At 37.2% G+C, this 12,340-nt stretch overlaps 1 long non-coding RNA gene across 1 annotated transcript; it reads right to left on the bottom strand.

Annotated features, from left to right (window-relative positions):
- Nucleotides 1–5,892: 5,892 nt before the first annotated feature.
- On the bottom strand, nucleotides 5,893–6,714 carry LOC148864737 (uncharacterized). Its single transcript, XR_016110533.1, has 2 exons — nucleotides 6,440–6,714; nucleotides 5,893–6,348 (listed from the first exon to the last, which is right to left on the bottom strand). It is a non-coding gene; the product is annotated as an uncharacterized LOC148864737 (long non-coding RNA).
- Between the last annotated feature and the right edge of the window lie 5,626 nt (nucleotides 6,715–12,340).

Below are 12,340 nucleotides of genomic sequence, written 5' to 3'. Positions count from 1 at the left end.
ACTTATTGTTTCTTTTTCTTACAAAAATACCCCTTTATTTGATCGAATGTATACCGCGTCTGTAACATTGGAACTTGAAATGGGACTAGTCAGTGGATTTGGATAAGGGCTTTTCGGTAATTTGATTCTTCGGGGACTTTGTTGCGATTGGGAACCAAACTGAGTTCTAGTTTCCGACGATAAGTGGTGGACGTGAATACCCTCGGTTGCCATTTAGAAGAGTCTCAAGGGTATTTTCGTCAACCCATACATCTCCGGTAGCGAGAGCACAGGGACATTTTCGTAGATATTTCGTGAAATGAGGGGCGTATATGTATCAGTGTAACGGAACAGCAAGAAGAAAGCTTCTTCGCGTTAGTCCCGTAAACCGTGCCCTGTAGTATCGGTGGCGTGAACAGTGCCACGCTGGCGACAACGCCACCTCTTCTGTGTCTCTTCAGCTCATCTTTATACAGAAAGGAAGGACCCAGCGTTACCAGATGCACCATAACACTTGGTACACCATACACATCTACACCATAACAACCGTGTTTCGGGAACATTTTCGTGAAAAACAATGTAGAACAACGGTATAAGAAAGAAGAACCGTCGGATGGGAATAGAAGAATTTTGGATAACTCCGTTAGATCGCCGTTAGATAGAAGTAAAACCGTTGTAGCGTTCTGACAAAGAAGTCCCTCTCTAGCTTACGTGCTAAAGAAGCCAGAGGAGGGTTCGATGGGAACATGGCAGACAGCTGGCGTCCTAATAGTGATTTAATCAATAAGATAAATAGTGACTAATTACATTTTATTATAAATCTAACAGAGATTGCGATTTATTAATTAAGAGGGTCGTTACGTGTGAAATTAATGAAAATAGAAGAAAATTGATTAAATTAAATAAATAAATACTTATAAAATAAAGAGCGTCTCCTTCTATCGTTTTGGTAGGGTCCATGAGTTGGAGATTCCATGGCCTTTCGCCGTCTCTGATGATGTGTAGGATTGTTATTGGGTGAGATGGAATAAGCCGATAACACATGTCGCAACCGTATGAACTATGAAGCGAAGCTGTCAAATAGGAGCGCCCACGTGTCTTCTTGCAGGCTGCAATTGTGTGTCAAACTTATGACACGTGGCATTTTCAAAAAAGAAAAAAACTACTAACATGTGGGTAATGGCTAATGGGTGGCGACATCTTTTGTCATGTAGTGTGGAGCATATGGTTATAGTCATATGGATAACCTGAAAAAAGTAAAAACGAAAAAAAAAGGTACAAGTTTGGTTGGGTGGGGGATGAAGATAGTGAATGTTAAGTCCAATCTAATCCATGTAAGAGCAGCCTTATGGGGCCTATGTGGGTCCCATTCTAAAAAAAGATGTACTGTAGCTGATATCCTTGTCTACGCCCATCATGGATCATGGGCCGGACTCTCTCTCTCTCTCTCTTTATGCAGGCCCATACTTTATTGGAGAGTCTCTTTCTCTCTCTCTCTCTCAAAAATGTCAACAGCCAACGGAGTAGGTTTGTTATGCTTCCATAATTCTGATAGACTAGGCTTCTTAGGGGGAAGCCCATTGGACTACGTAAGAAATAGAGTCAATTCAATGGTGCTTTGCTGCCATGTGAAATGGAGCTATTCAATTTTAGTTTCCAATACCATTCCAAGTTCTGACTTTTGAACCATGAATTGAAACAGACAAATGTAAGCGTTTGGGTGACATGAAAAATGGAGCCGTTTGTGAATTGTGATTGTTAAAAGGGAAAATAAATTCATATAAAATGCCAGAATGACCTCATTTATGAGAATGTGAGATGGACAACTAGTGCTCTTTATGCAAGGAAGAATCTCAAATAGTCAAATTCACAATACAATGATTTCATTTCAGGTGGTCTCCAAATACCTAGTTAGTGTTTCAGATTATTTATCACGATTCTATGAGCTACTACCCAGGGAAGGCCAGACTCAGACTCTGTGTTTGAATATGTGAGAGCAAATGGGGTTCTTTATATGAATATTTAGTGCTTGTTCTTTGGTTTCCTTCAATACCAGCAAATGAAGGTAGAATTAATTAAGAGATGACTGCAGTAAAATCATTCTTGAGAACAAAGTAATTAATATACCGAAAACCAAGGGCCGGATTGAAGGGTTAGTAATCCAGAGGATCTCCCATAAGATGGACGGTCTATCCCAGCAACCCACATGGCAAAATGCATGGAATTTGACACACTGTACCGACTACCGACCATGGAAGCTGTTTGGTTTTCCTCTTTCAACATTTCGTGGTTGATTTTAAGGGAGTCCTCATTTAGTAACAAGGGAAAGCAAAGTCAAATAAAACGACTTGTGTCTATTACTTCTCAACTGCGTGAAGCCTAATTAATGATGTAAGCAATTCATACCATTTCATGGTTTCTAGATGACCCTCACAACTCTATGGCTCATCTCATTGGCTTGCATGAAACTGGAAATGGAGTTTGGAAAATTGGAATGGAACATGAGAGAGAGAGAGAGAGAGAGAGAGAGAGAGAGAGAGAGAGAGAGAGAGAGAGAGAGAGAGAGAACCAAGCATCCACCTACCGGCTACTGGCTTCAGGAATCAGGGCCCATATATTTGACACATTTTCGCATATACACAAGACTAGTCTAGGACTCACCAACCATTTGATGGGTCCCACTTAAGAGAATAGCTATTACCAAAAATCAGAATAATGAGATGAATTATACATAATTTGATTCATGTATTTTGCTCGGAGCCCTTAGGAGTTGCAGGCTCGTTGTAAGTCTCTCAACTCAACCACTTGTTTGTCTGTCATTAATTTTATGTCGTTCCGGTGCTTTCAGCAGTTAGGTTCACCGTGTAGTTTTCAAGTTGTGAAAAAAATTAATGATTGTTAGCTTCTTCTCTTGTCAAGCTGAAGAAAAATGATTCACATGCTCCACAACCAGCTTTTGTATTTGAATGGGTATTCTGTACATCCCGCAAAACAGGATCCTGATTGATGGTAACTAAGTCCTAACCACTTCGGGTTAAAGCACTTTTCCTTTTTCCTTTTTCTTCGTCTAGAAACAAGCTCAGCCATGCCCATACTGACCCATTAATAAACCCATGAAAAGAGAAAAGTAATCTTGATAACAATGGGCCAAGTTGGTTCACAATTAGGATATCTTTGACCACCAGAGTTCCCTGTGCAATACCTCCTGTGGCTTTGCTTCATTCATCCGTGCAAATATCAGTCAAGTCTGGTTCATCAAACATTCAACTAGTATTCATTCTTATTAACTTTTGTGTTTATTGGTATCAAAATTGCTGATTCCTAAAATGATACTTTGATCAAGTTCATAGTTCATACCAAATTGAGTCTATTGGTATCAGTAGGTATGATACTCATACATTTCATACTTCAATATAGAACCAAAAGAAAAAGAGATCTCACCATCATATCCTAAAAGCCACTTTGTTTCTAATTATATGCACAAATATTTATAACTCAACTCTATTCAGAAAGTATTCTTTAGATTCTACATAGCTTTTTGCACCTAAGGTTCAAAGTATCGATAAGATACGGGTTTCGACTGTATCATATCGGCACTTAGAAATGATCCAAACTCTATTTGTTTTTAGTTTTTTTTTTTCAAATTTTGGTTTTTTGGGAAGCTTTTAGCATGCTTTTTATTATTAAAAAAATTGGGGGTCCAAAACACCTGAAAACAGGCGTTTCAGACCCTATAGTTTTCAAAAAATACGATATGATACGCCTAATACAGAGAGTATCCTATTGATACTTTGAACCACGTCTGCACCCCATAAAAATGACCCAAATGCAACTGCCCCCAAGACTACCAATAGCATTGTCAGTCCCAAAAAGGTAAGCCCAATAGTTTCATCATTAGATGTATCAAATGAAGCATCCTCTGCAATTCTGATGTCTGGCCCATCAGGTGGTATATGAACAAAGGAATTTGAAACCCCAAGCTGGTTTTCAGGTGCCAGATTGTTCGCAATTACCTGGTCTTTGATGAATTCATCAGGAAGAGATTTCATGGTTCTCTCAAATTGAAACTTCCCATCAACTCTTTTGAGAAAATACCACAGTATAGAAGCCGCATAGAGCTTCCAAGTTTAACCTTGCTAGTATATATAGACTATAATATCAAGAGGCTTAAGGGGAGTGGATAGATTCCAGTTTCTATTACTGGTTTGGCCACATATCCACTCTGCCAGTAGGATCTGAGGGCACTGATATTAGTGGTATCATCGAAATGGTTTTTTCCATAAACTTTTGTACAATCAAACAGTAGATTATCTCCTCAAATTCTTTCTTTCTTTCTCTCTGACTTCAGCTCTTCTCCAATATGAATGTTAGTAAAAAGGAATCATCTAGCAAGTAGCAACTGATGGGGTAAATATTGTGCAGCAGTATAACTGCACCACCTCCACCATTATTGATTAGCAAAAAATGGAAAAAAAAAAGATAACCCACGCCACAATTGGTTTTTCTGTCAGTGCAACACTAACATGAAGATTTTTCTTCTTTCTTTTTATCCATATGCACAGTTTTGGGTTAAGTTGGTACTTTTGTGGCCAATAACAATTCTCCAGGAATTTAAGGACATTGTTTTCTGGATACATCAGGATGCACTGTTAGGATTAATTCATGGTTCAGTACCATTTACAGTGGGACACCATGAGACCTTCTAGTGTACAGCCAATCAACCCAAGTTATTTTTCACTAATATTCATGTTTTTTCCATCTATCACTGGTTGGAATAGTTCTTCAAATATATAAGAAGAGTGGTGGTTTATGGTTTTATGATATTTGCAGATGATGTAAAGTTCACCAGATAGACTGGAAATGAGAAAAAAAAAATCCAAAACAAGGGATGCCAAAGATTGTAAGCCAGATGAAGATAGAATTCTTCTGAAGGCTGGTAAGAAAAAAAGCATAGAAATAGTCTCTCAGTTAAGAAAAAGAAAGAAATAGTCTCTCAGAAGATCTAATCATTTAAGCCTAACTATAGCCATGCCAAAATCCCTCCCAGAGGATGGCGCCAAGAGTTAGATTTGTCTTCATTTCATTGTCAATACAAGTAAATGTATTCTTGAAACAATTGCAATTTGAAAATCCTAATTTCAACGTTTCATTTTTGTTCTAATACAGTCATGTGTTTTTACTTGCTTTTGTGGACAGATGGTGATATACATGTATATTCACAAGTCATATACAATACCATCAATACATTTTCATCTTATTTGTTGTATTGATAAGTCACTGTGATATCTTGCTATAAATCAAATAAAATAAACACCAATTTGTTCTTTCCTCTACTGTAAGGATGCATGGTTTGGTTGGGTCAAGATGGGGAGGGCCTCAGGGGTTTCGACTAGTCCTACCTTTTTGACATAGGTCCCACGTGTCTGATGATGTCATATCACAAGGGAGGTATTAATCCATTTAGAAAAAGAGAGGGGGAGGTCTTAGTATTTAGCATAAACATAAAGGGAGGTTTGAGCCTTTTACCCTATAAACTATTATAGCTGCTTCAAGTCCACCATCAATTAGGTTTAGGGCTCGTAACTCTACATCACAACTGTTGATGGCCTACCAAGTTCTACCTTCTACGTACGTGAGTCCATCCTAGGCCCTAGGGTGTTTGATGACGAAAGAGTGTCCTACGACACTTGTATTAATTTATTGGGTCAAATGGAGTTGCACAGAAGTACAAGCTATATATTTGGGTCGTACTTTGTAGTTTAGTGATTGTGTAAGAGTTTTCGCAAGGCAGGTAATCTTTTGCATTACTGATGATGTCAATAGGCAATAAGTGAATGTTTTCAAATCAAAGGTCCTCGTGTTTCATGCCTGTCATATGAAATATGAAAGAATACAAACCATACTGCTTAGTGGTTTGCCAAAGGAGATCTCATATATATTCAACTAAAACTGGAGCTAGAGCACTTTGAACCAATCCTCCATTATACTGCTTGGTGGTTTTTGCTCAATTATGTTGGGATCAATCCCAATTTGGGCTTCAAACCATAGAGCATATGATCAGCATGTAAATAGTAAATGGTGGACGATTTCTTTTTGGTGAAAGCAAAAACAATAGAGCTGACCAACTGGGTCTAACCATCTAGTATACTTGTCTTTTGTTAGAATGCCCTCCCATAGAGCTTTCCTCCATCGGTGTTCTCCAGCGGCTTAAATTAATTTATTATCTGGTCGTTGGAGATCTCCTTCTCCTCCATCGGTTACCCTGTAGCCGCATTCACAGAAACCCACTGATGGAGGGAACTGTTTTCTGGTTCCTGTCGTTCTCCTTCTCCTCCTCAGTTTCTTCAAGCAACAATTAAGCATAAAAGGCTGGCATAGTCAATATTTAATAACCAATAAGTCATCAATCAATCAATAAATAAGTGGATACACACAATCTTCTATATATGCTTTACTATACCTTGGCATCCTTGTGGCAGATAAGAGTTGCCACCGTAGCCATTCTTGCAACGGCACAGATATCCACTGCCGCAGATGGAGTTAATGCATTCAGTGTTGTTTCCGCAGGCATAGTTCACATGTAGGCTTGGATCTCTGCAGGTTTGATTCCCAATCGCCCACTCCAACACCACAGGAGTTCCTATCTGGTTCCCAAACTTATATGGCACTCTCCCTGTAAAATTCCATATATCTGATTCCATGAAACTGAACCATTCATCCTCAACCAGGAAGGCATAGTTGCAATTGGAGTCATCAGAGCTGTTGCTTTGGAGTTTTACTTGAAACATATCAAGACCCCAAGGAATGAACGTTTGGCAACATCCAATGCTGGAGCAAGATCCGTTGATCACATTGGCGATACTGCCACACAAAGAGCTGCACCCGCTTTGGAAACCGTTAGGGTTTACGTAGTCGGATAGAGGAGCGTCAGTTAGCAGTGGCGAGAGAGAGAGAGGTAGCGAGAGGCGGAGGTGGGTTCAGATCTGCTGCTGCAACAGCGGCGGTGACAGAAAGAGAAAAAAAAGAGAGGAAGAAGAAGAAGAGAGGAGAGAGATGTAATAAATAGATTGATAATTTCGATGTAATTAGTTGGTAAAATGTAATTTTACACTGATATGTTTATCAAATGCCTGCAAAATGGAACCGGGGTGTAAAATTTACCCCAGGCTCATTTTGGTTTTGCACTCTATATATAAAATACAAAATATAAGGTTTTGCCATCTACAAATTTATATTTGTACTCCTTCCAAACTTAACCTTAGGAAAATACTTTTCCTTTATGAGCTTGCAACAGCTCCCAACAAGATTGCTGTGGGACGTTGTGGGGGTGGGGGAATCTTGTCGGGGGCTGATTTGAACTCTGCCAAGAGATTGTGTATTTTGATGTCGTGATTCTCAGCTTGCCAGCAACAATCTCTTGCAATTTTATCAAATTATTCATTGAATTTTTAGGAAAAGATTATAGAAGCCATTAACTAGTTTGGTATGGCTTGTACCATTGATTGTGCTAATACTAAGGTTGTTCTTGTCGCTTGGAAAAAAAACTTGAAGTTCCATGAGTTGATTCTATTTTGAGCCCGATCCAATATTTCTCTTATGAGAAGATTGGCTTTTGGGGTTGATCTCTATTCTTGAGCTCAAGTACTTGATTCCCCGCATAGGTTTACTGACTTTAAGAATTTTAGAAAAGAACTTCTGGTGGTGCCTAAGCACATACATGCTAAATAACAAACTAGATTTCTCATAATTGATTTGTTGTCTTGAAATCTCTTCAATAGTGCAAAGGATTTGACTGAGAGCTTTGGTTTGTAAAAAAATCTGCCTTGTAGAAGAGAATAGAGTCATCAGCAAACAACAAATGAGTGAAGGGTGTAATACATCGACATAGTCCAATGCCCTCTATGATCCTCAAATCAGCTGCTTGTTGAAGCATCTGAGAGAGAACTTCCAACCCAATTATGAGTAAATAAGGGGAAAGGGGGTCTCCCTTTCTAAACCCCTCCTAAGATGGAAATGACCATGTGCTTCTCTCCCTAGTTTAATGTAGAATGTGGGAGTAGAGATGCATTCATGTGTTAGCTAGGCTGCACCATTTGTTTGAAAATTTCATTATGTGAAGAACTTCATTAAGAAAAATCCAATCCATTATCTTTAATGCATTTGACATGTCAAATTTTAAAGCTATGTAGCATGCCCCTTTCTTTTGAGACTTCATCATGTGAGTGGTCTCCTTAACTAAGAGGATATCATCTGTAACCTGCCTCTTCTTAAGAAAGTCTGCCTAAAAAGGTGAGATGATTTCTTCTAATATAGGTTGCATCTGCATGACTAGCCATTTGGATTTGATCGTGTAACTTACATTACAACGACTTATTGGCATGCAACTTCTTGTACTCACCGGTTGACTGGTCTTAGGCAAAAACACTAAATTTGTGTTGTTTAGCTTTCTAGGCAGATATTTAGTGTTGAAAAAAAATGGTTCACCATGAAAACATCACTACTTAGTATTCCCTACTATTGTTAGTAGAAGCTATAAAGCCATTTGGACCTATATCCTTATGAGGGTTCAGTTGTTTCACCACTGAAAACATCACTACTTCTAGGATAGTATTGTTGAAAATTTCAGTAATTTCATCTTTGCTTGAAACTCATTCATCATGAGCATTCTTTATCTACTTAATTGTATATTTTTTTTCTATTTTTCTTATTTGTTATTTGATGGAAGAATTTGGAGGTGTTCTTGTCTCCATCTTTGAGCGCATACTTCTCTTGACTTCAATCTCCCCGTTTACTCCTTACATAACCAATAATGATATTGTTGTTGTAGGAATTATAGTTGCTCTACTTGTGCCTTTGAGGTTGTGTTCATGTATAAACAGGATATTTGAGCTGATAGCCTTTTAAGATGATCTTGTATACGACCAAAGGTTCTACTATTTCAGTCTCTCAAATTCTTGTAAGTCTTAAGTTTGGTGATGAGCCAAAAAGCTGGTGAACCTCTAATTTGGTGTTCTCATATATATGCTTGAGATGATTTTTTAACAGTCTCGATGTTCATACTATAAGGGTAAAAATGGAATTGTGGTTTCCTTAAAGTTAGTCTCAATTCTATTTCAAGTTTAATAGGCCCGTGATCTGATGATATGATTGAAGCTTTAGGGAAAAGATGTAACCAGCTTGAAGTTGTCAAGGCTCTATCTAATCTTTCTAGTACTTTTGAGGAGCCTTGCTGTCCATTTGATTAGGTAAATGTGGGACCCACAAAATTGTGGAAACTTAAGCCATTTCAAACGACTTCAGCATCCACCTTTATCTAATATCTGATCTGAATCAATACTAGATTGTTATTGTATTTATCAGTGAAGTTGGTTTGTTGTATTTTAAAGAATAGTGGGTTCAAGTTTCAAACAAATTATTTTTAATTCAATTCATGCATGATAGATAATATCAGAATTATTTTAGTTCATCTTATTAATTATAATATAGTATTTTGATCATTTTAATATACTAATACTATTAAATATCCTGTTGCATATTTGCAAGTCAAATTCAATTTGAATCTGATATAATCCAACGGATAAGATTTCATTTTAATCCAAATATAGAGAATCAAATTTGGACTTAATCTTGCCAAAGGGTGTCAATGGACCAGTCCAACCACACTATAAGATTGGACGGACCAACAACATATATTGGATTGGACCAATCCAGTCCAAAATATTTATTAGATTGGATTGAACCTGGCCCATCCGTAACAAATTTATATTGGATTGGATTGGATTAAGCCAATATCTGATCCATTGATATAAGATAAAAATATGTGTCAATAGATCGGGTTTGGATTGAAACCAATCTAAATCAAAATGAATTTGAACAGATTGGACAGTCCAGACATTAAATTGGACTGGTCCAAATTGATCCAAAACATTCATTTGATTGGATTGGACCTGGTCCATTTACAATGGATTCACATTGGACTGGATCGGATTGGACCAAATCCAGTTCAATTTACACCCCTATCCTATCCACACCAACCCAAACATCACTATAGCTGTGCATTGAGATCATCTCACATATTTGCATGTCATCATTCATGGGGAGATGTTATCAATGTACATATATACTGTCCAAGATTCAAACTTCAAAATATCAATACAATATGCTTGATACAGAACATATCATATCGTAATAATAGGCATATCAGTTTAAGTATCCATACACCTCTGCCACCTCGATATCCATACACCAGACAACAAGTAGACAAGAAATATTGGCAAGCAGTATCAGTGCTTGTAAGCCGTTAGATCTTGGTCCCTAACTGCAAAGGACCAAGAATCAAGAGAGTGGCCATTTTCTAACCCAACCCGCTAACCCACCCATTAATTAACGGGTTGTATTGTATCCATTTAGTCTGGGTCACTAGCGGGTTGGTTAATCCAATAAAGGACTATTTAATGGGTTGGGTCAACATTATCCAATAACCATAAATTTTATTATTTCAAGTTTTGCTTCTCCCCCACCCTCTCTGGGTCAAACACATTTCATTTTAATTTTGTAACTCTTTCTATTTGGCTAACTCTTTTTTTTTCGTTCGACACCAGCTTCTCTCTTGTTAACTAATCCCATCCGTCATTTAAAAAATTTGAAAACAATAGTTCTTTCACTTTTGTTTCTTGGAGCATGTGAGGATCGACAAATTTTCACCATTCCTCTTCCTTTCACTTGACTTTTGATAGAAGATAGACCTGTTAATGAGTCGTGTTATGCCAGGTTTGAATCGGGTTTTGCCTCTTTATTAACAGAAAACATTCAGACTTGAGTTTAAGCTAGGAATTGCAACCGGGCGGGGTGGGGACAGAGAGCTTCTTCCCCTCTCCATTCCAGCGAAAATCTCCATCTGCGTCCCCGCTAACAGGGACAAAGTTATTCCCATCCCCGTCCCCATAAGGATCCCCACTCCCTGTAATCTTTTATAATGACAACTATTTTGTTTTTGTTTTTTATTTTATTTAAAAAATAAAAATAAAATAATTAAAATTTACAATCCTATTAGAAAAGATTCAAACATATTTAAAATATATATATATATATATATATATATATATATATATATGTGTGTGTGTGTGTGTGTGTGTGTGTGTATATATATATACACATAAACATATGCATGCATATACATATACATATATATTAGTGGGGATCCTATGGGGTAGGAATGCTCTCCCCATCCCCGCCTTATCCTCACCAACGGAGATAAAAAATTTCCTATCTCCATCCACGTGAAGGGAAAATCATCCCCATTCCCGCCTAATTCGGGGTGGATCCCCATAGGGATCGGGAAAATGGGGATACATAGGCTCAACCCAGGCTTCTTTGAGATCATGGGCCTAAAATTATGTCCAAACTTAATCAAGAACAAGCTACGTCAGGCCAACCCGTCAGGTTACCCAACCCATGAACAGGTTTAGGGCATGTCCCTTTCCTCTTATTTCTTATCTCTTAAGAAGAATATTTTAAATTTAAGAGAAAATTGGTTATTTATTTCTTCTTATCTCTTAAAGTGCAATCATACAATTTTTTGTTTTCCAATGATACCCCTAAAAAGATAAATAAAAACTCTAATATATAGGGTCAAAATGGATATTTGATAATTTGTAGAATTCAAAATTCAAAACAATATTCTTTGTATTCAGAGTTCAAAAAAAATAAAAGTTTACTAATACTAATATACCTCTTAATGTAATTATTACAATTTTAAATATCAAACTTCAAAACAAACGGAACATGCCCTTAGGAGACACTTTCCTTTCAATTACTAAAAACCCTAAGTCCTTCTCGTCCATGTCATTGCCATTCATTAACAATAGATTCATTTCTTGCTAGTGCTTTTCTTTAGCTTTGTCATTTTACAGTTTTGCAATTTTTTTCATTTTGTATCTTTATTTGTATTTTTTATAATATTTTCTTGTTTCCTATAATTTTTGTTATTTAACTGTTTATATTTATAACTTTTGTAATTTTTTTTTTGTAATTTTTGTTATATTCTTTATATGTAGGATTAATGGATTGGACAGGTTGGATTGGGTTATGATGATTTTGGGTTAACCCAATCAATTCAAATTTTCTTTAAATGGATCATTAACGGGTTAGTGGGTCAGATGGCCACCCCTAGATTCAACCAAGCCATTGCAATAATTAATGCAGAAAAGTGACATCCAATGTCCATTAGATCTCCGTAAGCGGTATTCATCATCACACAAGGATTCATAGATGCGTATGATGGGACCCATTTATTGTTCATATGCATAAACTACCTTAAACAATATCCAGACTTAGTTGCTGCCTGCGTTCCCAGGCGCCC

The sequence above is a fragment of the Nelumbo lutea genome, chromosome 3, assembly GCF_056320005.1.
Source record: "Nelumbo lutea isolate HS-2025 chromosome 3, American lotus-T2T, whole genome shotgun sequence".
Lineage (NCBI taxonomy): Eukaryota > Viridiplantae > Streptophyta > Magnoliopsida > Proteales > Nelumbonaceae > Nelumbo > Nelumbo lutea.
Note: the sequence above shows the minus strand (reverse complement) of the source record. Positions and strands in the feature narration are given on the sequence as shown.